At 30.5% G+C, this 5271-nt stretch overlaps 1 long non-coding RNA gene across 1 annotated transcript in view; it reads right to left on the reverse strand.

Annotated features, from left to right (window-relative positions):
• Window positions 1-3425: 3425 nt before the first annotated feature.
• LOC114074316 overlaps window positions 3426-5271 on the reverse strand; it is a 3916-nt gene continuing 2070 nt past the window's right edge. The window contains exon 2 of the long non-coding RNA XR_003574678.1: window positions 3426-3735. This is a non-coding gene — a long non-coding RNA (uncharacterized LOC114074316). The remainder of the gene's footprint in view (window positions 3736-5271) is intronic.

A 5271-nucleotide genomic window follows, 5' to 3' on the forward strand; every position in this document is an offset into this window, starting at 1 on the left:
ATCTTCTTAACTATATTGACAAGTATATATGTAACAACAACATACCTAGTGTGATTCAACAAGTAGGGAAAAATGTACTTATATCTTAGCTTTATCTTTATTAAATAGAAAATTTGTTTCCAATAGACCCCCGATTAAAACAAAATTGTAAAAAAAAAAAAAAAAAGTTACAACACAATCTCTACAACGATATTGGGATACGTTTAATTCTTAAATTTGGCATGGTAAAGTTATTAAGTGAGTATTTATGTGGGGAAAAAATACTAATAAAAAGTGATGGAATATTTATGTGGGAAAAAAATACTAATAAAAAGTGATGGAATATATGCTATAAAGTGAAGTTTATATATATATATATATATATAGATTATGTGCTTGGGGCGATGGTGGGGCGATGCTTTGGATAAATAAGTCATAAATCGAGCTTGTTAACGCGTTTTATGAATGAAATTCACCTTTTAAACATAATTACAAGTTATAAAGTGTGTGTTTATGTGAAAATAAGTAAATAAAGTCATGGAATATATGCAATAGAAGCGAAGGCAGCTGAAGTATTGCATTCGTGGATATTGTAAGATTGAGTACTTATAAAATAAAATAATATCAAGATCTTGAACACAATTATTTTACATAAAGATCGTTAAGGGCACATACCTGATGAGGAAGACATCATCACAGAGAAAAGCGGAAGTGTTAGTCGTAAATTGATTTCTACCTCCTTGCCCTAACTTTATGTTACCACAACAGTCAACGATGAAATTAATGTAGAGAATATGTGATAACCCTAATGAGTGGAGAGAGGACCAATTTATAGAAGTTATGATTTAATATGGTACGTCCATCAAGTAACCAATGTACTGACGAAATCTATTTATTTAATATTATTTATGGTATTACTTAGGTTACAAGTAAATTTGGGTCATAAGTAAGAAATAATTCATAATAATTCTTACATTCTCCCACTTGGTCCAATAACCATATATCACTAATATTTAATAAACATTTGTCCATCGTGCATACCGCAATATGACAAACTATTAATGCGAGTTATGATGGTTGTACATAAATTTTAAGCTACATACTTCCTTCCATATACTACTACATTAGCAACTTATCATACTAGGTTCATAAGCTATAAAAACATATAACATTACGGTCAACAATAATGTCTCATAGAGACTCATCTTGTAATTTCTCAAAACAATAATGTGTACACCATTATGAGAAACAAGATGTTCATTAATATATATCACAAACACATAATTTGAGCTTGGAGTACAAAACATAATAAATGTATCAATCATAAGTACAGCCAAGACCCATTCCTTGAACATATTCTTAAAACGTCTTTGGTTGTAAGCTTTTTGCTAACAGATCTGCAATCATGAGATCGGTTCCAATATTCTTAAGTAACACTCTTTGTTTCTAAATTTCTTCCTTTCCAGTAAAGTACTTTAATTCGATATGTTCGGTACATTTGGAGTACTTATCATTCTTAGAGAAGAATATTGTTGCAGCATTATCACAATAAATTTTCAGCGACTTGGTAATGGTGTCGACAACCCCAAGTTCTGAAATAAAGTTTAGCAGTCATAATGTATGATTTGTGGCTTCATAACATGTCATAAACTTTCTTTGCAGTTTTTCAGTAATTACTTCCTATACTTTGATATCTTCCAAGCATTCCGACAACAAAGTTAATATATGATCTTGTGCAAGTTTGAATATATATCAAACTTCCATCAATAGAAGATTAAGGTATTGAGACCATTTCTTTTCATCTATATCATTCTTTGGGCATAACACGAGATTAACTTTGTCCATTTGTTTTTAAAATAGGAACTATTCTTGCTGCACAATTGTTCACGTAAAATCTCTCTAGAACTTTTTTGATATAGCTATTTTAAGACAGTCCCAATAATTCTTGTGATCTATCATGGAATGTTTCTATCCCTACTTTCATGGAATATTTCTATCCCTATCACATAGGATGTCTCACTGATATCTTTCATTTCAAAGTTCATAGAGACAAAATCATTGTCTCACACAATTATGCCTAAATCATTAGCAACAAGTAAAATGTCATCAACATACAGGGTTAAAAATATAAACTTACTCCCACTAATTTTTTGGTATATACACGGATCAACGGTAATTTCCTTAAATTCAAAAGATGTTATGGTATCATTAAACTTTATATACCATTTTCGTGAGGCTTGTTTGAGTCCATCTATTGACTTCTTTAGTTTACACACTATTTGATCTTTTCCTTTAATTTTGAAACCATTTGGTTAGTCCATATAAATATTCTCCTGGAGGTCAACATTAAGCAAGACAGTTTTCACATCTATTTGATGTAACTCTAAATCATAATGAGCTACCAAAGCCAAAATAATTCTTAATGAGTCTTTATTTGAAACCGTATAAAAGTTCTATTTCAACGTCTTCTTTTTTAGTGTATCCTTTGGCAACAAGTCAGACTTTATATCGTGCAATATTACCATTTGAATCGCGTTTGATCTTGTAGACCCATCTACACCCAATTTTTTTTAGAACTTTTCGGTAATTGAACGAGATCCCAAACATTATTACATTATATGGACTTTAACTCTTCATCCATGACATCAATTCATTTATCAGACTCAATAATTTATATGTCTTATGAAAATGAAACCAAATCTTTATTAATTCCAATGTTAAAATCTGATTCTTGCATATAAATCACATAATGGACAATTTTCTTTATGACATTCTTTGTGGTTCATTTGCATCAGATACTTCTGAATTAGTTTTTTCTTGAAGTGTTTCACCCAAATGTTATTCAACATTGTTAAAGTGTTCTTCAACAAGTGGAACAATACTTGTGATTGACGCGGAAGTAGGTACATTCATGGGCAATGAAATATTTACCCTTACCTCATTAATTTCCACACTTTATCGTTCCACATTTCCACCAACTTCATCATTCTCAAGAAAATTTTCAAATGGACTTAGACATTGTTTTGATTCGTTACAATTTCCATAATATTCACCACATCTATCTGACCTAATAATTTTCACATTTCTATCTAATTGTCTTTCAACTTTATTAATGTACACTTTGAGAGCGTTCACTGCTTGAGATTTTTCTTTCAACAAATAGATAATTTCATAATGTGAAAATCATCGATAAAGGTGATAAAATATTTTTCTCCACTTAAAGATGGAACATCAAATGGTCCGCAAATATCAGTGTGTATTATTTCAAGAAGTTGAGTGCTCCTTGTGACACCTTTCTTGGTATATTTGGTTTGCTTATGCAATCCTAACATATATCAAAATTAGCAAAATGAAAATTTGCAAGAACTTCATTCTTTACCAATCTTTTTAATCGTTCTTTGGATACATGACCCAAATGTTTATGACACAAATAACCAGAACTTTCATTTAGTGGACTACATCTAATTATTATCGAGTTCCGATCTATATAAATCGTTAATAAGAACAACAGAACCATAAAATAGTATTTTTATACAAATTGAAACAACCATGTCCAAACTTAAAATCAAATCCAGAAACATAAGTCTTGAAAGAGAAATCAAATTTCTAGAAACTAAGGGAACATAAAGAGTCTGAAATAGATCAAGGTGATGTCCAATCTCCATGTTCAAACATAAGTCCCTATGCCTTCAATTTTTAACCTTCAATGCAATTTCCCATGAACAAGAAACTTTTTATTTGGATCGTAGTGAATCCCTGCAACATAGTGGATACATGAGTAGTTGCACCAAAATGAATCTATCAAGTATTATTAGGAACTTCAACTAAATTTGATTTGAAACATACAAATGCACTACCTTTCTTTTCAAATCAAGTTTTAGTTCCAGACAATCATTCTGATACTGTCCTTCCTTTTTACAGAAACAACACACATGAGCCTTGAGTTCCATATAAACATCTTGTGAAATTTTAGCAGGTGCTTTTTTTTTAAAAATAAAAAACTTATTTTCACTTCAAGTCCTTTACCTGCTCCTTAACCATGAGGTTAATGGAATGACCTCCTTGTTTCTTAAGACTTGACTGTTTTATTTAAAAATGAAATAAAATAAAAATTGACTAAGTTTCAAAAAATCAATTAAATCTTATGATTTAAGAGAAATCGATTTTTCAAATTAACAGAGTCGCCACTTAATTTTTTAGAAAAAAAAAAGAATAAAAACTTATAATTGTTTTCAAAAGATTTAAAAACAGATGAAATCAATTGAAAAAAGAGGTTCGAAGTTCAAATGTACATTCCGAGAAAATGTTAAACCCTCGAAATGCTAGCTAACTCGCGGTTGACCGACGATTTAACTAAATTGGTTTTTTACCAAATAACTTTCAAATATTTACTAAGTAGGAAATTCATTTTCTCATTTATTTACTCACCATCATTTTTCTAATTAATTATTTAAAAGAGAAAATAACTAAAGGGTATTATTCTAAGGGAGTAAATTCAAAGTGTTGACAAGGTTAATTTAAGAATTACATATAAACACTTCATTTTAAATTTTCAAAAATGAGTAATGACTATCCTTGAGAATTAATTAAATTAAAATCAAAAATCAAACAATAAGTTAGTAGCTATAATAATAAATAAAGAGTAAATCAGATTTGAAAGGCCCAAAGTTCCAAGTCTTGAACATGTCCTAAATCTAAAATTTGTCCACATAATGAATTTGAGCCCAATTTCACCAAAATGGCTGCTGGAAATTGTTAAGGCTTTTGGGCTTATTTGCCTTGAAAAACTGGCGTATACATTTTATGCATATCGTTGTATACGTCCCGCATTTCAAGTCTGTTCTCCTTATTAACCCTGTATATCGACTTTGACTTGTATTTTTCCATCAAATCTGCGTTCTTACATTTTTTCAAGACCTGTGTGTTGTATATTCCGACTGTATACCAGTGTATACAGCCAGTATCAACTTGTTTTTGACTTTTCGAGGGCTGGAAAATTAATTTCCAGCAATGTATTGCTGCTTTTAACTACACCGGTTTCGAGGGGCTGGCTGATTGGGAGGAATAGTTTGAGCCTTTGTGGCTCAACAAGAAAATGCAAGGAGATGGAGTAAAATCCACAAGGACTAGGAAGGAGTTTTACATGCAATAAAAATTGAAAGGAATTAGCATATGGAATGATAACAAATAAGACATGACCTAAAACAAAACGCAGATCGATAAGAAAGAGAAATCGAGAAAATAAATGAATAACAAACCCAACTATTTCATCCAAAAGAAGTGACCCCCCCC

Source organism: Solanum pennellii, chromosome 10 (genome assembly GCF_001406875.1).
Source record: "Solanum pennellii chromosome 10, SPENNV200".
In the NCBI taxonomy this organism is placed as follows: Eukaryota; Viridiplantae; Streptophyta; class Magnoliopsida; order Solanales; family Solanaceae; genus Solanum; species Solanum pennellii.